Genomic DNA, 24,138 nt, shown 5'->3' on the forward strand with positions numbered 1-24,138 from the left:
ACAGGGGATGATCCAGAAAGTATTGGCGAGATTATGTCTCAAAGGAAAGCCGAGATTCAGCTCATGATATTAAAGTTCCTGATCAATTGTCTAATAAGAGAACAAGATTACCCGTCTAAAGATCCCGCCGAAATGAGAATCCTGACAAGGTGGAGTGATAATATAGCCGAGGGTAAGCACAAGACCATTAGTGCCATGGAAAGTATGTACAAGAAAATTCGTAAAGAAATAATAAAGTTACACGAACAGCGTAAAGCAGCACAAGTAAGCGAGAAAGAAAGTGTCTCTGATCCTGAAGAGGAAGACGAGAATCCCGTCAGAATAGCGTATGTAGGAAAATCCAGATTTCCAGATCGCCATTTACGTCCAGAACCTAAGTCTATTTTTCATCATCCAGCACGAGAGCCGCGCTCTCTAGAACAAGTATTTCAAGCTACCGATCACATTCTGAAATCACGAGTCGGTTATAGCGAACTAAGTACTATGCACGAACAAGAACTAGCCCGGTCAGCAGTCCGATGGATTACTGATCCTACTACTTTTCCAGACGAAATAGTGGCACAAATGTTTCTGAAACTGCCCCCAGCCGAGCAACGACTGGTGGGTATGTATATGATCCAGCACCTCATTACTCTGTATGAGGGTCAACATTCTGATCCAGGCCCGTTACACGATATCCTGAACGAGTTACTCCAGTATAGATGGAGAGGTCTAGGTACCGATTTAATTAGTGTCATTCTAGAACAGCGCCACAAGTATAGAACGTTTTTGAACCCGCATTTTGTTCATGTCTCACCCCCAGAAAGTAAACCATTCTACATAGACAGACAGAATCCGTTACGAGAAGTCCACCCAGTCCGAGGGACGGGTGGCGACATGCAACGAGTGTTTGTATACACTCCGATATCAAAGATGGAACTCCTCGAGATGAAGAAATTAATTCCCTGTCATGACAAAGATCCAGCAGGGTTCCATCGAGAATTAAAAGACATGCTCCGTATGGGAGAATACACCTACCCAGATATCATTAAAATGTTAAAGGTTCTGCTACCCGCAGGGGTGTATGAAAAGTTAAAGGAAAAAGAATGGGAGGTGGGAGAGAAAAAGATCGATTGGACAGCTCTAGAAGCTGAAGACAAGGCACGAGTACCAGGGACCGGTCTTGGAGATAAATGTAAAGAATTACCAGAATTATTGATTCAAGTTTTACCCAGATTATTGACAACTAGGAAAGAAGACTGGGATGCAATCTCAGCCTGCAAACAGAAACAAGAAGAAGATATTAGTGATTTTTATTCCAGATTCGAGAAATGTTTCAGTATTAACAGTGGTCTCAAGACAAGTAGTGAGTCATACCCTCATCTTTTCGTTACCAAATTGGTCGAGAATTCAAGTCCACAGATTAAAAACCGAGTTTTGAAAGTCGAAAGCACCTGGCAAGCAAATAGTCCGTCCCAGATGCTCCAGATGCTCCAGTACCACCAGAATAGAATCAGAGAAGAGCAAGAACACGAGAGAAAACGTATGAAAGACACGAAAATGAAAGTGCTAGTTGCACAATCTATTCCCCAAGACAGTCAGAAGAGGGGTCCGAATCAAGCCAGTCATCCTGCAGCTCCCGTTAAAGGGAACTGCAATTATTGTAAACAGCCAGGTCATTTTATAAACGAGTGTGCAGTTCTGAAGCACAACATAGCTACTGGTAAGACTAAAGAAAGACCACGTCCGCCTAGACAAGAACAAGTTTCACAGGCTCCTCAGTCACAGAATGCACAACAGACAGTTACAGTACCGCAGCCTATTGCTGCAACACAGCACGTTACATCGCAGATGTACCAGTATGCACAGTCTGAGTATCCAGAGTACCAGTCATATTCATGAAACAGCCTAGAGAGGGAGGTAGGCTTGCCTCTCATCGAGGTACCTGTAGACCAAGAAGGTCCCTATGTTCATAGTCAAGTATTAGGGAAAGACAGAAAGTTTTTGATCGATACAGGGGCAAGTAGGACCACAATTAGTCATGCCGAAGTTCCAGGGGCTCCGCTCTCAGGCTCAAGAAATGTTTCCCTTGGATTTTCAGGAAAACCCATAGTTAATGAAATATCTCAGCCAGTTACTCTAGAAGTAGGTCCATTGTCCCGTACTACTGATCTGTTACTTACTAAGTCATGTCCAGAAAATCTATTGGGTATTAAGACATTGAAAGAATTAGGTGCAATTATTTGTTGTTCCCCAGAGGGAATACGTCTGTTCCTACGTGACTTTAAGGGTCACTATGTATTACGAGATTTTGATTCAAGATTGTCTAATGTTCCGCAGCAGTTATGGGCGCAAGGTCCAACTGATGTAGGTTACATGCAAATCACACCCTATCGTGTGACTCTCAAACCAGGTGTAGTGTTACCCCGAATCAGACAGTACAGATTGCCACCTGAGGCTGTAGCAGCCTTATCCAAAATTATTGACGAGCTCATGGCTCAAGGGGTAGTTGTAGAAACTGACTCCAATGTATGCAATTCTCCGATCATTCCAGTCATGAAACGTACTGATCCAAATGCACCCCCAGTATATCGATTAGTGATTGATTTACGAGAGCTTAACAAATGTATTATTCCTCAGTACCCAGTTGTTCCAGACATTTCTTCCCTGTTAACAGCCATTGATTCCGAAGCCATGTTTTTCACTGTTATTGACCTCAAGAATGCATTTTTTAGTGTTCCAATTCATCCAGACAGCCAGTTTCTTTTCGGATTTTGTTTAAATGGAAGGAGCTATATGTTTACACGCGCTCCTCAAGGTTTCACAGAAAGCCCTAGTATTTACAGTCAAGCACTCAAGAGACAACTAGACAACATTCACATGCCAACTGACACTGCCCTGCTCCAGTATGTCGATGATCTACTGATCACAGCCCGTTCTGAACGTGACTGCGAGCGAGCATCACTTACAGTTCTGTATTTTCTAGCCGAGATGGGGCACAAGGTGTCACCTTCGAAGCTTCAATTCTGTGTCCAGCAAGTGGTATACTTAGGACACTTGCTGTCCAAGAGGGGTAGGCAGTTGACACCCGACCGTATCCAGTTAATAGCGAGTCTTCCCCAGCCCAGAACCCAGAAGGAGGTACGTGCCTTTATCGGCCTTACTTCTTATTGTAGACAATGGATTCCCCAGTATGCATTTCTAGCCAAGCCACTGATACAGTTAACGACACAGGAGGCAGCCGTATCGACTGTCCTCCCTTGGACATCTGACCATACACTTAGTTTCAACGAGTTAAAGAAAGCCCTATGTCAAGCTCCAGTTCTAGCTACACCGAACTACAGTAAGCCTTTTACACTTTTCGTTACAGAACGCGAAGGTACAGCATTATCTGTCCTCACACAAGATCAAGCAGGTCAATACAAGCCCTGTGCTTATTTTTCGAGCACATTAGATCCAGTCGCCCAGGCGTTGCCTGCGTGCCTCAAGTCAGTTGCAGCCACAGCACTAGCTATCAGACAAAGTGATTCCATAGTTTTAGGACATTCCCTGACAGTACAAGTACCCCATTCAGTAGAAGTTCTTTTAAACCGAACACAAACTCAGCACTTGACAATTGCACGTTTAACAGGTTATGAATTGACACTGTTCCAGCCACACATAGAAATTAGACGCTGCAACGTTCTGAATCCTGCTACACTGTTACCATCAGTTAATTCAAATCCAGACCCACATGACTGTGTGGAAGTAGTTAATATTACGACAAAACCAAGACAAGACCTGACAGACATTCCGTTACCAGATCCTGACCTGACACTTTATGTGGATGGTTCATGTATGAGAACTAGTACAGGAGAACTAGTCGCCGCGTATGCAGTGACTACTGACACTGAAGTTATTGAAACACACCGTATTGATACTCTGTCCGCTCAAGCAGCAGAGCTAGTCGCTCTGACACAAGCCTGTATACACGCCAAGAACCTGAAGGTTAATGTTTACACAGATTCACGTTACGCATTCGGAGTTGTACACGACTTCGGAGTACTCTGGCAGGAGAGAGGTTTTATGACTTCTCATGGAACCAAGATTCAGCATGGTTTCCTTATTCAAGCCCTGTTAGATGCCATACATTTACCGACATCTATTGCTATCATGAAGTGCAAAGCACATACGAAAGTTACTGACATTATTTCCCAAGGTAATGATTTAGCAGACCGCACAGCCAAGCTTACAGCACAGACTCCAGACATTCCAGTAAACATGACACATATTCCAGATCTGATTACATGCATGACAGTTAAAGACCCTACTCAAGATGTCATAGATATTCAGTCACATGCTACTCCTGATGAAATCAAGAAATGGTCTGTACAAGGAGGGGTCCAGACAGATCAAGGATGGTTAACGAAGGGTAGAGCCACATGGTTTCTCCCCGACTCTATGGTTCAAGTCATTATCAATACCGCACATAGTCCAGCACATTTAGGAGAAAAGGCTATGTTAGACAGTATCCAGAACATTTGGTTCAACAAGCATTTACGAGCTGCAGCCAAGCAGAAAGTCCGTACCTGTATGATATGTTGTCAGTTTAATCCAGGTAAAAGTGTCCCGGTGGAACAAGGTGGTTTCCAGCCCCCTGACCACCCTTTTGAGGTCCTCCAGATGGATTATATTCAAATGGAGCGATGTCGAGGTTTCAAGTATGTCCTTGTAGTAGTATGCGCTTTGTCCAGGTGGACAGAAGCATATCCAGTCCCAGATTACACAGCCGCGACCACTGCCAAGCAGTTGGTTCGTGAATTCTTCCCTAGATATGGACTCCCTAGAGTCGTATATTCTGATAACGGTCAGCCATTCTCATCCGAACTCATGAGACACGTTTCCCTTTTGTTAGGGTACCAGTGGAAGTTCCATTGTGTACGCCATCCAGAAGCAGCTGGACTAGTAGAAAGACATAATCAGACTCTGAAAATCCGTATAGCAAAAATCTGTAAAGACAAGGGTGTGGACTGGTTAGTAGCTTTGCCAGTCGCTCTGTTTTACATGCGTATGGTCGCACATTCCAGATCAGGTCTGTCCCCGTATGAGGTCGTTTTCGGCCGCCGCCCTAACATGTGGGGTACTCCTAGACCCCGAAGTATTACCGATGTTTCATGTAATATGCTGACAGATTACCTAGCTTCCTTGATGTCTGCCCTCAACTCATGTCGTTCACAGGTTGCCGCCGCATTTCCAGACAATACCGAGGTGGCACCGCACGAGATCGTTCCAGGGTCGTTGGTGATGATCCGCAACTTTGACAGATCAAGTCCGCTGGAACCACGTTGGAAAGAGCCACGTCAAGTCCTCTTGACCACCCGAACTGCCGTCAAGTTGGAAGGCAGGAAGGGGTGGGTCCACCTTTCTCATGTAAAACTTTTTAAAGGACCAAAGCCAGACTTCAAAGACATTGCCAAGAACATTTCCCAGGATTCGGAGGATTGCCAGAACATTGTTTTAAAGGACTGTCCCGCACCAGACTTTGTTACAACCCCTCCCTTGTTAGAGAAAACTCCGCAACAGGAGTATAAGTTAAAGCTCAGGTCTAATAAGTCAGCCAGTTTGATTGTATAAGTCCTCCCCTAGGTGAAACGGTTAGACTGTTTCTGACATGTATAAAATAGACCCCCATAGTGAGAGAGTCAGTCGCAGTTCACTACAATGCATCGTTTTTCTGAGTTTCATATTATTTCTCAGCCTAATGATTTCCTGCACCAGCTACGCATTTTTTCTGTATTTACCAGTTCCTCATGTAAATATGTCTGCTAATGCTACAGTAGAGCACGCGTTTAGTGATCTGCCTCCTCACGAATATGCATACCGCCTTGCCATGCGTAATAACACATTCATCCGTATGTTACATTATTCACACCAGACCAGCAATGCCACTAATTGTTGGGTGTGTGGTCGACTCCCCCCTTTCCAGACATCGAAGGGAGTTCTGCCACTCTTTCCTTATCCATTCTCACACAATGGTTCGTGTGGAGCATGGTCCACGTTAACATCATCCTCAACAGATATGTCTTTTCTTAACAGTACATGTTTCCCAGACAAGCAAGGTTTCCCCCACGGGACAGGTTTAGATTTAGAAAATGAAGTATATAATATAGGAAATTATTCGTCGAATTTTATGGTCCTGAATGTTCAGTCTGATACTACTCCAGACTCACCCGCTATTTCAGTACTACCAGTCAAAGGCGAATTATGTGTCCGTAGTTATGGTTCTGTACATATAGGTCATAGTGAATGTACTACTGTTATCCAGTATAGTGACAGTAGGAAATCTATTTTTAAAGCTTCACGTCATTCTTATTTTATTTGTGGTCAAACTGCATATGTCCGTCTGCCCCTCGATTGGGAGGGGACATGTTACATTGCTTTCCTACTGCCACCTGTTTTTCTAGCCCCACCTGACTATCATAGGAATTCTTTCTTAGTACACACTAGACACAAGAGAAATCTCCCGATTATCGATTATACTGAAACCGCCGCAGAGCAATTCATTGATATAGATAAAGGTGTTTTCCCTTATTTAGGTACAGTTGTAAATAGTAAGCTTATTCGTAGGTTAACAAGAACCCTTGAAGCAATAGTAGATGAGACTGCCTCCGCTCTAGGTAACTTAACTGAAGAGCAATCCTTTATGAGAATTGTCGTTTTACAGAATCGTCTCGTCCTTGACGTCATACTGGCCGATAGGGGCGGGGCCTGTAGAATTCTCGGATCCAGTTGTTGTATTTTCATTCCAAATAACGCGCCGTCTGTTTATTCAGCTATAACCAGACTCCATAAAATTGCCCATCTGTTACATCAAGATCCAGGCACCTGGACATGGTCCGGTTGGTTCTGGAATATAATTTCCGCATGGGGATGGAAAGTCCTGTCCTTCATAGGTATTGCAGTAGCGATCATATTTAGCTGCTGCCTCTGTATACAATGTGGCCCTGCGATTTGCAGCATGTGTGCTACCTCTTGTATTCCTAGTCCCAAGCCCCGTTCTAAATCCCGTTCCAAGACAATTCGAGACGAGCAAATGGTACTGTATGAAATGATAGACGGTATCATGAATATTGATGTTTCCTGATGGAAACGTAGTGACAAGGAGGGAATGTGGAAAAGTAAATTTTGCCATGTTCTGTGTCCCTACGCCTCATCCATCATATGTTATGTGTGCATGACCAATATGCATATGTTATTCCCCATTTCTGATTGAAGACGCAATTACAGTTGTGTCCACCTCTAGTATGTTAGTTTCCAGTCCTCGTGAATACTACGAATATCAGGCCTATGTAAGTAATGTTGCCACGTTTCTCAGTGTGCACGTTATTCCATTATAAAGTCCCCGTTTCCAGGCCTCAAAAGGGCCCGGACCACAGATTCAGCTCCTGTCTCCTGAAAGCCTCGCTGAGGAGCGATACAGCCCCCACCTGTATCCTCGACCCTTCACTTACTTCCTGCCTAGCAGTGCCCGGTGCACCCCGGCTCTGCCTCTGAGTCTGCCAAAAGTATGTTATAGTTCCAGCTATCAGTTCAGTCCTCCTCTTCTGCATTCCTAAGCTACTGAACTGCATCAATAGTTTCCGTCATTGTCTAGCCTTCTCGTCTCCATGTTAGAGAAATACTGTATTTAATGGTCATTTAATATTCTTCACGCACTACATGTAGAATAATGCATGGTCCAGTCTTAGAATCAAGTTAGCTTTTCCCCTCATGACTTCTAGTTTATATCAACATGTTCCCTAAACATTAGATACCAGATAGGGTTTAGGTACATGTCGCTCCGACCCTCCAGACTCTAGTCTCTGCTCCTAGCACAGAGTTCGTAGCCCCCAGCTTCTCCTAGTAACACGTCATTGCCAGTTTTCGCGCACCATTAGGTTAGAGGTCCCGGCTCCTTAGGTAGCCCCCTCCTATGTTTCCGCCCATTCATGACATATTCTGTTACGTTTGCATCACATGTCTAAGTAAACTCCCAGTTACACCTCTTTTTACTGTTATCTCTCGCGACTGTTACACGTCACGCCTTCTATTCCACCCACTGTTACGCCTACTGCAATGTAATGCTATGTGTTTGCGCTATGTATATATGCCTGTGTTTTATTATTGAATGTTAGCGCGCTCATCCCAGACCAAGCCCCAGCAGCTGCTGGGCATCTTTTTCCCCTACTGGGTCCCAGTTGTCCTGCTGGGCCCTGTCGTTCTGCTCATCCTATGCAGGTTGTCCTGATCCTGTCCTTATGCTGTAATAAACCTGCAAAACTCCTACTACCTCGAATCTTGACTCTTATTTATTGAGCTATCTGTTATTTATTCATTCATGCACTCAAAAATAGGGTATTATTTATTTATTTACCACATAAGTCTGAGCTCCTCTTCTTTGGGTGCCCTTCTGATCCCGGCTGGAAGGCCTGGTGACCAGCTGGGATGGACCCGCCTTCCACTGATTCCGCGGTAGCGAAGAATCTTGGAATCAAGATGGACAACTGTCTCTCACTGAAACCACAGATTCTTGGTCTGGTCCGTCAGTGTTTCGGGATTCTAAAAATGTTAAGAAAATTCCTCCCCCTCCTTTCTATTTCCCATAGGAAAATAACGGTGCAAGCCTTGGTCGGTTCGAGGCTGGATTACGCAAATGTGCTCTACCTTGGCCTGCCGTAATGTCTTTTATCCCGCCTGCAGGTAGTGCAGAACAAGGTGGCGCGAGCAATCTTTGGCCTTGGCCGCAGTTCTCATGCCACGGGATTGTTGAAATCCTTTCACTGGCTGCCAATCCGGAAACGCATTAAGTTTAAGGCTCTTACCATAGCGTTTAAGGCTCTCCATGGCACCGGGGCTCGCTATCTGAGGAAGAGAGTTGGCTTTCACCACCCATCTAGAGCTTTACGCTCGGCCACGTTGGCACTGGGCCACAGTCCCGGCAATCAGACGTGCGCGGACGGGGGGTCGGTCCTTTAAATATCTGGCGCCGCGGGCATGGAATGCTCTGCCACTCGCTCTGAGAAAGATCGAGAATTTGGCCTCATTCAGGAAAGAGCTGAAAACGTGGTTGTTCGTTCTCTGATCGCTCCTCTACCACCGGGGTTTTGCTGTGTTTGGTCTGATAGCGCCGGGACACTCTTGTCTGAGTAGCTGAGCACTCAATAAAACCTCCAATAACATAACATCTGTTGATTGCCTGTTTGCCTAATCACGAAAATGAGCAGCCAGTGTCTCCAAAGTCTGTACTTTTTCTGCAGCTAGCAGGTGCTGTACTTTTAAGTCCACTCTTTATTGTGCGTTCCAGAACACATGTGAGCTACCTGATGTTTTCTCTACACCTGGTTTATTACGAAGCTTTTTCTATGTAAAACTCGGCTGATTACCAGTCTGACTACTCTGTAAAAGATTTGTACTTAAATTCTTGTGCTTAATCATGTGCATACTTCTAGGCTCCACCTTATTACTTATTGCTTATTTATTTCGTCATCTTCTCAACCACCCTCTGCTTTAAGCTTTTTTGTTCCTCCTTCACTCTTCCCTTTTTCCATCCACAGAGAGCATTAGAGTGTGTGATGTCCTCTTTCTCAACAGCTTTTGCTCCTTATCCCTCTCACTTCGCCGTCTCTTCCCTCCAGACCCTTCCTGCAGCTGGTTTGGCTTGCACGTGTTTAACAAAGTACTTTGTTTTTATAGTGCCCCCCACTGATTAGGCCGCCGAATCTTCTTGACCGGTAGAAATAAATTTGACTCTGCGTGAAAAACCAGGCTTATTGAGTGAAGAAGACAAGGAACTCACACAGACATGGCTCCTTGTGGCTGTCTATCCTTATTCCACCCCTCAGGTCATTGCTGAGCCTCGTCCTCCACTGTGACTACCTTCAGAAGCAGCGATGTTGCTCCTAGAAGCCGGCACTTCAGTTTGTGGTGTAACTTCAGGAGGGCGGATAGGGAGGCATATCACTAGCGGTGACGCATGTTGGAAGCGTCAAGACCTCAGTTGTTAAGGCTTTGATCTCAATGAACTTATGTAAGAGCATTTCAATGAAGTGGGTGGGATGAGCTGGGGGACAGGAGGCAGAAATGCACAAAGGGGAGGTGCAGACACATTGCACACCGAGTTCTCCAGGGGGCTTTGGAGGAGATGTGCCCACTCTTGCACACACATGGGTTGGATAGTTCTTCAAGGGCCGGGGGGTTTACAGGGTGAGCAGGGGAAGCATGGTTGAAAAATCCAGATTGTTCTTCTAAATCTCAAGGTATCCACATGATGTCAGGGGAAAAACGTATTACAATCAAGCTAACGCCTCAGGTAGTACTGTAACTTCTTCATGCACTTTAGATGCTATTTGCACCACAGGGTCACTTTACTTGGATTATTGGCACAGACACTTCAAGCTAGACACGTTAGCTAAATCTCCTGGTTCTGCGATGTATTTTAGCCATTTGTTAGCTGACTCTAAATGTAAAGACATTTTTGAGAGGGACCTTAGGTTCCTGACACTTTTTTCAGGAGAAATAGTTGGCATTTCTTCAGGAAACTATAATATGGGTCAATTTAGCTATGCACACTGTCACTTTATATATGTTCTTGTTACAGATGATCTTTTTAGCCCTGTCTTGTATTTCTTCAGAAAATTACAATAGTGTTCCATTTACCAATGCATTCTATTCACACTCTCACTTTATATATCTATACGTGTACATATATACATATATATATATATATATCCGTGTACAGACTATGTTTTCAGTCCAGTTTTATATTAGTAGGTGTACATCACCTAAAGAGTTAAGAACATGCAGATGTAGGATGGGCTGAACATTTTGGTCATTATTAATGACGTCAAATCAACAGGCATTGCACTACATCCAGCATGACCACCTACACTACACAAACACCACTGCACTACTCTAAAGCCTAAAACACTACCCCAGAACGACCCCCTACATTACCCAAACACCACTGCACTACCCTAAACCTTGAAACACTAACCCAGCATGACTCCCTACACTACCCAAACACCACTGCACTACACTAAACTCAGAGTCGCTGATGTCAGGACGCCTGAACTCGTTCTCAGTAAAATGTTTGAATTGCATTCACACGTGTAAAACCGGGTTTGATCGTTCACTGAAGTTACCCTCTTCATGTAATAGTTTCAATTGGGAGGATTCCGATTTGTTGACTTGTGCTGGCGTCAAGAACTACTTTCTTTCAACTATTTCAGCTCGTACTTGAGTTTGGATTGACCAATGTCTTACCCTGCTTTTGGACCTATTACTGTTCCACCCAGACTTATATACCCTTACCGGGTTGGAATTATCGCCAGCTTTGGGATTCCACTGTTTTTGAACTCAGCCACAGAGCCCTGAAGAGTGGGAGAACACTGTTTCTCTGATGAAACATGTGTCGGCTGGCTGTGTGTTGTGCTTGATGACCAATTAAAGAAATAAAAAGACTTAATCGTTGGATTAGTTGCTTTTGCTTTTGAATAATATGCACATTCGTGTTTTTTTATATTGTATGAGTGCGCAGGTCAGCTGCTATGGTTACTTGTGTTTGGGTTCTCCTGAACGGATTAAGGGGTTTTGAGGGTCTCCCCTTCCCTGTCAGCACCATACCAAATTTGTGTCCACTCTAATATCTTACGGAAATACGAGCTGAGCGCCAGTACTTCCTGTCTACTAAAACCCTGTTCACTGCAACTACCCCCAGAACGACTCCCTACACTACACAAACACCACTGTACTACCCTAAACTGTAAAACTCTACCCCCAACATGACTCCCTACACTACCCAAACACCACGGCACTACACTAAACCCTAAATCTACCCCCAGCATGACCTCCCACACTATACAAACACCACTGCACTACCCTAAACCCTAAAACACTACCCACGCAAGACCCCCTATACTACCCAAACACCACTGCACTACCTTAAACCCTAAAACACTAACACAAAACGGACCCCTACACTACCCAACACCACTGCACTACCCTATACCCTAAAAACCAACACCCTACTCTAGACAAACACGACTGCACTACCCTAAACCCTAAAACACTACCCACAGCATGACCCCCTACAGTACACAAACACCACTGCACTACCCAAAACCCCCTATAATATACAAACACCACTGCACTACTCTAAACCCTAAAACACTACCCCAGCATGACCCCCTCACAACACAAACACCACTGCATTACCCTAAACCCTAAATATAACCCAGCACGACCCCTACACTACCCAAACACCACTGCCATACCCTAAACCCTAAAACACTACCCCCAGCATGTAGCTCTAGACTACCCAAACACCACTGCACTACGCTAAACCCTAAAAGACTACCCCCAGCACTACCTCCTACACTACACAAACACCACTGCACTACCCTAAACTCTAAAACACTACCCCAGCACTACCCCCTACACTACCCACACACCACTGCACTAACATGCACCCTAAAACACTACCCCTAGTACAACCCCCTACACTACACAAACACAACTGCACTACCCTAAACCCTAAAACACTACCCCCAGCATGACTCCCTACACTACCCAAACACCACTGCACTACCCTAAACCCTACATCTACCCCCAGCACGACCCTCTACACTACCCAAACACCACTGCACTACCCAAACAATAAAACACTACCCCCAGCACGACCCCCTACACTACACAAACATTGCTGCACTACCCTAAATCCTAGAACACGGCCACCAGCATTACTACCTACACTACTCAAACACCCCTGCACTACCCTAAACCCTAAAACACTACCCCCAGCATGACTCCCTACACTACTCAAACACCCCTGCACTACCCTAAACCCTAACACACTACCCCAGCACGACCCCCTACACTACCCATACACCACTGCTCCACCCTAAACCCTAAAACACTACCCCCAGCACGACCCCTACACTACTGCACCACCCTAAACCCTAAACCTCTACCCCCTGCACGACCCCCTACACTACCCAAACACCACTGCACTACCCTAAACCCTAATAAAAACAGCACAACCCCCTACACTACCCAAACACCACTACCCTACCCTAAACCCTAGAAAAGAAACCCCCATCCCATGCCCAACCCCCCTTACCTCTCGATCCTTGTGGTTATCCTCTCCTCATGATTCCTGCTTCACGTCGTCTCTGAGGGACGGTGCACGTTGTTGTGAGGAAACGGAACCGCCTCTGTTTCCTTACGACAACATGGATCGTCTACATGTTTTTTCGAACGCATGGTCATTTACCATACATACCTTTACAACAAAATTTGCTGTAAAGGCATCCGTGGTAAATGACCAAGCGTTCTAAAAAAATGCGTAGTAACGACTTTGCGATGTACAACGCATGCGGGGTAAAGCATGCCTTGTAATGGTATCGCAAAGTAAAAAAGTCGTTGTAACGTCTATTTACCGATCAAAGCTGGCCCCTGTTCTTCAGTGAGATGTTTATTTGAATAGTTAGGAGGAAGGAATGTGTTTTTTTTTACCAAAAAGTGCATTCACGGCTGTTGTATTGTGAAAGTGTCCGCGTAGCCTGGTTCACTTCCGGGGAGTTCTGTTGTTAGACGGGGCCAGCGCGACACATCATCAGAAAATATAGCTAAAGGAAAGCGTCGTTCCTGAAGTGTGGAGCAGTGCTATGAGAGATCAACGAGTGTGAGTCCCACTGCAGTATGACCGTACCGCCAGACCCATGTGCCGCCTCCAGGGTACAGGAGGCAGAAGCAGAATCGCCGGTCCTCTCGAAGACCATTGTAGCACTAATTCCACATTTTGGTACTAGGGCATTTTAACTTTGTTGTTCCTGCCAGATTCAAAGAGAAGATCCTGTGTTATTCAGTGTCCTTGTTACCTTTTTTTGTGGGTTGTGGTGCTTGTCACTTCGCTGCCCCGCCGGTGCACATAACTGGGCACCCCACCTCGTGTGCCATCTCCAGGGCCTCTGCCCTTGGATCACTGGTTTCGGTTTCCGGAGTGGCAACATAAACAGTTGCTCCCCAAGGACTACCCTGAACACTTAGGTGAATATCCCCTGCACCAGCATTTCAAGGGAAATTATTTCATAGCTCTCCCACGTCAACAAGGACATCATAATAGCACGGCTCCGCTCGTGACATCGTATGACATCATCGGAGCCATAAGAGGACCTCGTCGGCGTACTGACGTCAGTTGCACCCATTTTTTCAGTGTCACTGAGGCAAACAGGCAGACCGAGACATTTTCACATGTATACATAGTTTAATAAATATAAATATATATTCACTGAAAAAAACATAGGTTTCAGGCACGTTATAGTTAGATATTAGCATTTAAAAAACCTTAGAAATTCACTGAAAAAAACATTGGTTTCAGGGGCGTTATAGTTAGTTGGACATTTCACTCGTACAAAACCTTAGAAATTCCCCAGTTATAGTTAGTTCAGCTAACTATAACTTGTGCGCCCGCAATACACTGCTGATGAAGTCCCATATTACATAACTCATGACATGGTCAGTGACATCACTCATGACACCTCAAATGACATCACTGATGACATCAATGATGACATCATCCAATGAATGTGTGTTTTTCTGAAAATTAAATATGTTTTATATATGTATATCACAAGGTCGATGGAAGAATAAATGGGTATATAAGTGTCTAAAAGGATTACTTTTTTGTAAAATTGATTGTATAACTGACTGATTAAGTGGATCTTAGTGAATACATGGGTTAGTGAGTAATGTTTCAATATGAAAATATCTGTATCAGTCTCTCACTTTGTGTATAAGTGGCTGCATGGGTTGCTGAGTAGCAACATGAGTGTCTATATGGGTTATTAGTTGTTTTTTGATTATCAGAATGAGTGTCTGAGTGTCTGTATGGTTCGGTGGGGAGTATTGCTTAGTGCATAAATGCATGAATGAGTGACTCACTGTTTATATGTGTTGGAGACAGCATGTGTGCAGGACTGTATAGGTGGATGAGCGTGTGTATGGGTGTGTTAGTGAGTGAATGACTGTCTCAATAGTGTCTTTATGAGTAACTACATATGTTTTAAACTAGTATATGTGAGTATAGGTGTATATAAGTGAGTATATGTGAGAGTGTGAGATTAGAAGAGTTCCTGTACAAATAAGTAGGTGTGTATTTAAATGATTGCTTAAGAGAGTAAGCATGTGTACATTTCATTAGAAGTAAGTGTGGTAGTGCGTGTATAACTGTATATGCAAGTACATGGATGTTTGATACTTTGTTTGCATGTGTGACTATGTGTGTGAGTACCTCTATGGATGAGTGGCAGTGATGTTTAGGTGTATGAGTACATATGATGAGTGAGTACATGTATGATTGACTGTATAGTGACTGTTGATGAATGAGTGGATGTGTGTGTCGAGCTTGAAATTACTGAATAGGTGTGTTATAACTGGTATTGGTATGTCCATTGTTTTGAAAATGTTAGTTTGTATTTTTGAGTGTGTGTATCAAAGGTTATATTAGGGTGAGAGGAGGTCTGCCACTCTATCACAAGGATCATGTCATCAGTGATGTCATGAGTGATGTCCTTTGAGATGTCATCAGTGATGTCATGAGTGATATCATTGACCATGTCATGAGTGATGTAATACGTGTCGTCACCAGCAGTGCATTGCGGGCGCGTAAGTTAAAGTTAGCTGAACCAACTATAACAGTGGAATTTCTATGGTTTTGCACGAGTGAAATGTCCAACTAACTATAACACCCCTTTTCAGTGATATTGGTCCTGGTAGCGCAGTCTCTCATCCTTCAACTTTTTCACAGCTACTCAGTAAACTAGACAGGATTAAGGAGTGTGAAAGAAAATATGCACTAAGATTGGGCTCCTACAGGAAGTTTAAGACTTTTTTTTTTTTTTTTTTTTTTGTGCTTTTTTTTCAAAACCTTTATTGCACTTTGCATAGTACACAGCGGAATGCCTACAACCCTGTGGGCTGGCCGCTATCAGAGGATCGTTGTATACAGTGATTTTCAGCAAAAAGGATAACAAAATTACAGTTACAATAAATTCGAGATGGAGTATACTGAAAAAATAAAAGCGCCGGTTGAGCAATTATTCAAGGCAGAAATTGAGGTTTTGATGGATTTTTCACTTTTTTGGTTTTCGATCGATGCTCGAAAAATAACAAACACATAACAACAACAGTTAGGAATGACAGTGTGGTCCAACACAAATCAAAGAATTTCAAGTTTCTAGTGTCTCTTGGGAGTATGGGAACCTAACAGCCCTACACCATGCGCGCATGCCTCCACGCACCTCACCCGCCCCCGCCCCCTCGTCTCACCTGCCTAAGCTCTAAGAGGAAATCCCCTGCAGCAGCCCGGGCCACCACCCCGTCCCCTCCACCCGCCTAGGTTTAGCCCTCCTCTCCCTCCTCGTCTGACTCATCCTGATCATCTTCGCGCAAAGGTTCGCAGATGTCCCCCCTGTATTCATTCCATTTCAGCCATATCTTATTCCATTTCCCGGGACAGGCTCGGTTGATGTACACTGCTCGCTCGGTCAACATTACTCGATCCATGTTCAAGCACCACATGGACTTGGTTGGCAGTTCTGCAGCCCCCCAGCGCTGTGCTATGTCTCGTTTCGCTACCATTAGTCCCGCCGTGACCCAAAGTCGTTCGTATCTGGTTAAGTCGGTAGGCTCCCATATATTTAGCAAGCACCTCCTCGGGTCAGGCAGTATGGAGTGATCCAATGTCTGCGAAAGTGTGCGGAGCACTTGTTTCCAGTAATCCTGGATCTTGGAGCAGTCCCATATAGTATGGAAGAACGTGCCTTCCTCCCCACACCCCCGCAGACAGTAGGGATGAGGCGCCCTGTGTATGTGATGCAGCATCGTCCTGGTATAGTAAACCCTGTGTAAAATCTTAAATTGCACTAGCCGCATGCGTGCCGAGATGCCTACCTCTCTAGGGGACCCAAGTGCTTCGTGCCATTCAGGTTCATCCATGTCGCCAATCTCACCCTCCCATTTCTCTTTCAGGTGCGACGTGGGGTCAGGGCTGTTATTGAGTAGCTTACGGTAAGTGAGGGATGTCGCCCGTTCTAACATGTAATCGGTGAGGAGGCGATCTTCCAAAGGTGAGGACTCAGGGAGCGGTGTGCCTGCCGGAATGACTGCCAGCAGCGCGTGACGGACCTGAATGTATCTGTAGAGTTCCCTGTCATTGAGCTCATAGAGTTCCTTCAGTCGGGCGAAGGGGACCACTTCATTCCTCTCCCACAGGTCACCCACCGCAGAGATGCCTATCGTGTCCCATTGTGCGAACCCCTTGGTGTTCCTCAGGTTGCCCAGTGTGCGTGAGTCCCACAGCGGAGTCATCCCCGTGACCCTCCCCTTCCAGCCCAGAGCTGCCGTAGCTGCGTGCCATATCTGCACTGTTAATTTAGTGGGGCCGACCAGAGTGCGCACCTTGCGATGATCATACAGTGGACCCAATAGACTATCAGCGCCCAACTGCACCCTATCCGAGCGAAACGCTGGCTCGGTATGTGGTGCGTGTATCCACTGATTGATGGGCTTGAGCTGCGCAGCCCAATAGTACAGTTTTAAATTCGGTAGCGCAATGCCTCCGCTATACCAGTCTCTGTGTAACTTGGACTGCGCCACTCGCGCCGGGAGGTTTCCCCAAAGTAGGTTGGATACCAGAGCCGCTACTTTCTGGAAGAACCTGGGTGGCACAGGATAGGGGGAATTGTCAAGGACATACAAGAAGCGTGGTAACGCCATCATCTTGTAAAGCGCTGCCCTGCCGAGGAGCGTTAACGGCAGGCCGGACCAGAACTCCACATCCCGCTTGAGTCTATCTAAGGGCGGCTTCAGATTCTTATCTATGAATTCAGTCGGGTCCTTAGTAACGTGTATGCCTAGATATTTAAAAGAGGGTCCCGCCAGTCGCAGCGGGCAAGTATCTCCGAGATCCGGAGCCGGGCCTCGTAAGACATATATCTCAGACTTGGACCAATTTAGCGTGTAGCCGGAGATCCTGCCGTACGTGTCACAAATACGTAACAAGGCCGGTATTCCCTCCTCGGGGTCTGTTAGATACAGCAGCATGTCGTCTGCGTACAAGGACAGACGGTCTTCCCAACCCCCGGTCCCTGGTATACCCTTGAGGAGGGGGGTGGCTCGTAGGAGAGTCGCAAGGGGCTCCAATGAGATGGCAAACAACAGGGGTGACAGAGGGCATCCCTGTCGCGTGCCCCGTCCCAGCGGGAAAGTGCGGGAAATGTGGCCGTTCGCCACCACATGGGCCACAGGGGCTGTGTACAGCAGTTTGACCCATGCTAAAAACCGAGGCCCGAACCCCATACGCGACATCGTTTCGAAAAGGTACTCCCACTCCACCAGGTCAAATGCCATTTTGGCATCAAGTGCCAGGATAACTGCCGGCGTGGTGATGGTGTCAGCTCTGGCCAGGATACCATGCAGTCGCCGCAAATTTAGCGCTGTGTTCCTGTGCGGCATAAACCCGGACTGATCCGGGTGTATAAAAGTTTAAGACTTTATGGGAGAATTCGAGTTGGAACGTAGTGAGGGGTTGACATGCTACAGGATTGGATATATTTATTTATACATTATTAATGATTATAAATCTGATTGTACGATTGCTGCATTGTAATATTGTACTTTACTAATCATGTTGTTTTTACTGTATGTGGTTTTAATAATTGCTCAAATCATGGGGATACATAGGAAGTGGTATTAATGTCTTTTCTCTTTACATTATTGTAATAAGGATTGATGAACTATCTCCCAAAAAAAATATTTAAAAATTAATTATCTCCAAATAAAAATGTTTAAAAAGAAATACAAAAATAGTACATTGTCCGATGGAAAAAAACAATAGGCGACATTACATAATCACATTTGACACCCTACAGGGGTCATACAAACATATCAAGTGAGTCTATTGGTTTTGTCAAGATTCAAGCACAACAAACCACATATGAAATCCATAATTGTGTAGCTAGATGCAATTAACAAAAATAATACTCAAGCATGAATGCACTTATTAAAGATAGTAAAATACATATATATATATATATATACATATACTATGAGCAGTAATCATTGACATCATTATGGGAACCAATAAAGTATTTAAAGAATGAATGAATAAATGAATGGAGCATATCTATAGTGCACGGTTACTCAGAGAGTGTCCCGGCGCTTTTAGGTATGCTGCAAGTGAGTGGCCACAAAGTCAGTGCCCATATTCTCTGTTAGGGTTTAAATAGGAATGTTTTGAGCTCCTATTTGACTTTTCCTTCTTCAGGGATCTGTCTGAGAGAGTCCGGTAGGTTATTCAACATATTTGCAGCCTTGACGGAGAAGGAAGAGCCACCCCTCAGCTGTTTTAGAAAATGGGGTGTTGCAATGAGACGCGCTGAGCTGGAATACAACAGTCTCCCAGGACAGTATGCTTTGACACAGTCATTGAGATACTTGGGTCCCTCATGTTAAGGGCTTGGTGTGTTAGGGATAATGCTTTATGCTTAATTCGCTGATGGACTGGAAACCAGTGGAGCTTATGCCAGAAACTTGACACTGAGGTAAATTTCGGAATTTTGTACATTAAACAGACTGCTGTGTTCTGCATGACCTGCAACCAATGGATCAATATTCCAAGAGACCCAGGTACAGAACGTTTGCGTAGTCCAAGCTGGATAAAATCAAGCTATAACCACTGTGATTTGAGCCTCGTGAGGGAGTAGAAGCAGAAACTTCCTTAACATGCAAAAAATCCAAAAACTAGACTTCACCATTGCTGGCACTTGTGCTCTGAATGAGAGCTGGGAGTCGAACATTACCCCAAGGTTTCTGGCCACCATTGTTGTGGGGGGGATTGAAGGACCATTGTCAGACCAAGCACCGACCCAGCCCAGGACTGTATTCTGTTTGTCTTCAGCCAGCCTAACGGTGCTACCAAAAAGTTGGCAAAGGCTGCCCTTGCACCCTCGGGCTTCCCATCATACGCGAGCAGGAGTTGGGTATCATCAGCATACAAAATGATCTTTACATTGTAGGATTTCATCACATGTACCGGTGGAGCCATATAAATGTTGAAGAGTGTAGGACTAAGCGATGTGCCCGGAGGCACCCCCCACTTCAGTTCTTTATTTCCTGAGGCTTGTGGCTTCACCCTATGGTGAACCCAAAAAACATATGAAATAAGTAAAACTTGTATCTGTGTACATTTTATAACTTTTTCACCATCAACCTACACTTATTGATAGCAGCCCTTAGAGACCATAACATTATAAAGACAGTGAATTGCCACAATATACTACCTTTAACTGCCTTTAGGCCGTCCTGAATGCAACCATACATATAGAAGGGCCACATGATGTACTGTTAGGTATGGAAAATGTGGGCATGTGATGGTCATGTGGGAACAGGATGCTCAGCCTACAGAGAGCAAACCCTGACAATGAGTTGTGCCCAGTATGGTCCATGGCCCAGGCTGTAGCAGACTTAATGTGGCTACGGAACTGATGCAGAGAGTAGTCTCCCTATGAATCTGCTGATCCTCAGATGTGGCCTAAATTAGTGGAACAGGACCTTGAGTTGGCCTAAATGTACCTAGTATTACTACATTTGGTATAGTGCATGATGAGACCCACAGACTAATGTCCATGGACCCATATTGTCACCATGTGTCATTGGCTTAAGATAGGCCCCTTACTCCCACATGTCTTAGATTTTACTGTCATATGAGTGATGCTTGCATTGTACCGGAACATTGCTCATGTGAAACGTGTACATTGCAGATAGTTGGTTACATCTGCAGTGCAGTTCCGAAGTGCAATAGCAACTGTGCAAGAATGACCAAGCAGGCAGCATGCAGAATAGTATGTGGATGTTGTTCCAAATGTCCTGCCACTTATGGTTTACTGTGTGTCCCGTGATGCCAGCACTTCCCACACAAACACATTCAGATGTAGAATGATTTCCAATTGAGTAAATCACATGTCCACTGATCCTCAGAGTGAAAGCTCACACTGACACACATGCCAGCCCTTTCATTGTGACTCAAATCTTGTTCCCCATCAACCTTGAAGGTGATTCATGTCCCACACAATGGGAGAGGTGCTGCATGTGTAGGTCTGGTAGTAGGTGTATGGTGATAACTGTAGATTATTGTCCATGTCGCTTGGAATTAAGCAGGGTCCATTGAAATGTCACTTTTCCAGAGTTAAACAACCACATGACTGCCTATTTTCACAGATAATCTCCATGATCTTTTAATGTCATGTGTGACAGTAGCCCCAAACAATGTGAGTTTGCTTGCTTTGGAGAAGGATGAATTCAGTTAGATGTGATGCACATGAGCATTTGTGGAGGGTCATTCCCTGGCTGTTGACATGCACCAGGGAGTGACATGCTGACATATTGGGATCATATGTGTGTGATGGAACTCAGTACAGCACTGGTATTTGAGTTTGTGAGAAATGGAAGGTGCAGTAAATTCTCTTACCTTTTGAGCATGAGTAACACCACTCATATGAACCAATCTTGACTGGGGATTTCTCCAGGCAGACTCATAAACAATGGTTCTTAGGGCCACATTGTCTCCTTTCTACTCTTCTGTACTACATGTGACTCCTAGCTAAGCTACGCATGTGCAGCTATCAGCTGCGTCATTTAACAGTGGACAGACATTAAAGTGTCATTTGGGAAGTGTGACTAGTGTGAAATGGGCACTTCCATGACACCTTATTCTGGTTTAACAAATAAACTACTACAACGTAGCTATAGCAGGTGCTCAGCAGTTCAACATTTTGTGGGTTAGGGATACCAGACCATTTGCTGATTGCAGGGCCCTGTGTGGATAGGTAGCAATGCATTTCATCTAGACATCCCATTTGATGACATAAGGTAACTATAGTATGCTACAAGGGATTAGGTTGACATGGGGACAATATCTCCTGCTACACCCATGAGGGTAGATTTGGGACAAGGTCACACATGCAGTTTAGGCAGACTGTGATTATGACACCATTATGTATGACTGTGCACATGTCATGTAGCATTCATGCATGTGCTCATGCCAGTGTTGGAGCCAATGTAATCATCCTAGTACTTGTTGTGATCTATGCAAATGTGTAATGTGTTGTGTTATGATCTGTTTGCCCAGTGTGTTCACACAAATGCAATTAACCTATTTCTACTATTATTTCAGCATCAATCCAGGGCAGCGGAGGGTACAGGACCAAGACCGGTGGCAAGCAGCTGGCCACAGTGGTTTCCTTCGCGCAGTGACATAGTTGGAAACAGTGGCTCAGTGGGTGAGGGGAGTGCCATGGAGGAGCCTGCAGACACATCGCCATCATCAGAGTTGAGCTCCAGTGGCAACTCCCTGGCAGCGGTGGACCTCCCATTTCCTGCATCCACAACATCCATGTCTACCACCCCTCTTCCATCTATACCCTCCTTCTGCTGTCCGGGCCAGCTATAGTAAGAAGGGAGCCATCTCCTTTGCACCAGGCACCTCACCACCTGCCCCTGGCTCCCTTGCTGCCCTGAGTGTGCAATTCTTCAAGTTAAGAACAACGTAGTGCCCGATATCACACATTACAAAAACACTCAAAGACATGAATATCAAGTTTGTTTATATAAACAATGTATAAATCACTTTCTATACACATTAATTCATGTGACACAGAAGCTTCACAGTGAGTGGAAAGTTGGTGTAGATCAGGGTGCTCGCGGATAGATCAGAGAAGAATAAGGATTGCAAGTGTCATTTTGTACAGTGTAAACAATGGTTTAAGATCGAGACTGTATGACAATGTTTTTTCTTATACGATTTTCCACAAGTCATTAGATACACTTTCTGAATGCCGTGTTTATCTAATGTGAAGAAGTTGTCAGTATCTAATGACTTGTGGCAAATCGGATTCGAAAAAAATTGTCAGCCGGTCTCGATCTGAAACGTAGATATGTATTTAATGTTTGCAAAGTAGTTATTTGTTTCTCCACACATGGGTTGTATTGTCATTCCTAATTGGTACTTTGGATCGATATGTAACCATTTTCATGTGTGTTCTTTCCATATACTTGTAATAGATGTCTGACAACTTCTGTTGCTGCTGTGTTATTTTAAAGGACTTTCATTCACAAGTTTGCCACGTGCACCCCACTTTATGACAATATTGGTTGTCCCTGACAATCTTCATGCCATAGGTCCTGTGCAAATGGAGACTTTCAGGGAGGTGAAATATGGATGGCGGCCTTGGCCCAAAGCCTTCCAGGACTCCCCCTGGTTTGGGTAACCCCAATATGCAGGGAGTCTTTACATTATAGCCTTTGAATGATTGACACAGTGGTGTTTGGGAATCCCATTTACCTGACTTTCCTTTTCATGTGGGTGGTGTGTGAAGGCCCATTACAGGGCTTTAGCAGTGAAGGTGTGTTTTATTTTCCTGACCCATCCATACTGATGTATGTTCGATGTCACAGGACATAGCTTATGAGCAATGTGAAGGTGTCATAGAAGTTGATTGCTATATTATTCATGAGAAGGTGATGTTTTGTGGCACTGTTTATTTCTCACATCAGTAATCCAGCTTCAGATATATGCACACATGTTGAGTGTGCCTGTACATTGCAGTGACCTGGGCATGGAGTGCATCATTCAGATGTGCTGGGAAATTACATTTAGTGATGTTGCATACAGGGACCCACAAAATATTTTTGGACCAGGGATTCAATACCCCTATCCTTCTCCACGGTCCTGTATCTCTAAGGGAGTGTATTCAGTGTCACAACCCCATGATTGATATATCCTGTAGGACATATTTGGCTAGGAGTGCTTTCAGTCAGGTGATATGAAGTGTCCGTAAATTTTAACTTGGAATGTTTTACCCGCCCATACTGACACAAACATGCTCCCTGTCTTCTATGTTGTGTTCGACTTGAGCAGTGTGTGAATTGTGTGTTTCATTGTGTTTTTTTGTGGCCTCCACAACAGGACTTTGAGTGGGATGGCTGTACTGGGGAGAAGGTCTCTCACAGGGTCGTGGCTGATAAACATGAGGGCATGGCTTACAAGTATGTAAGCTGTACATCTGTGATTGGCATAGTGTCCCG

The 24,138-nt window shown here is 44.8% G+C and overlaps 1 long non-coding RNA gene across 1 annotated transcript in view; it reads left to right on the top strand.

The window, feature by feature from the left end:
- LOC144767051 (uncharacterized) overlaps positions 1-23,130 on the top strand; it is an 86,240-nt gene extending 63,110 nt beyond the window's left edge. The window contains exon 3 of the long non-coding RNA XR_013598044.1: positions 22,229-23,130. This is a non-coding gene — a long non-coding RNA (uncharacterized LOC144767051). The remainder of the gene's footprint in view (positions 1-22,228) is intronic.
- Positions 23,131-24,138: the final 1,008 nt, after the last annotated feature.

Source organism: Lissotriton helveticus, chromosome 7 (assembly GCF_964261635.1).
Source record: "Lissotriton helveticus chromosome 7, aLisHel1.1, whole genome shotgun sequence".
Classification (NCBI taxonomy): domain Eukaryota; kingdom Metazoa; phylum Chordata; class Amphibia; order Caudata; family Salamandridae; genus Lissotriton; species Lissotriton helveticus.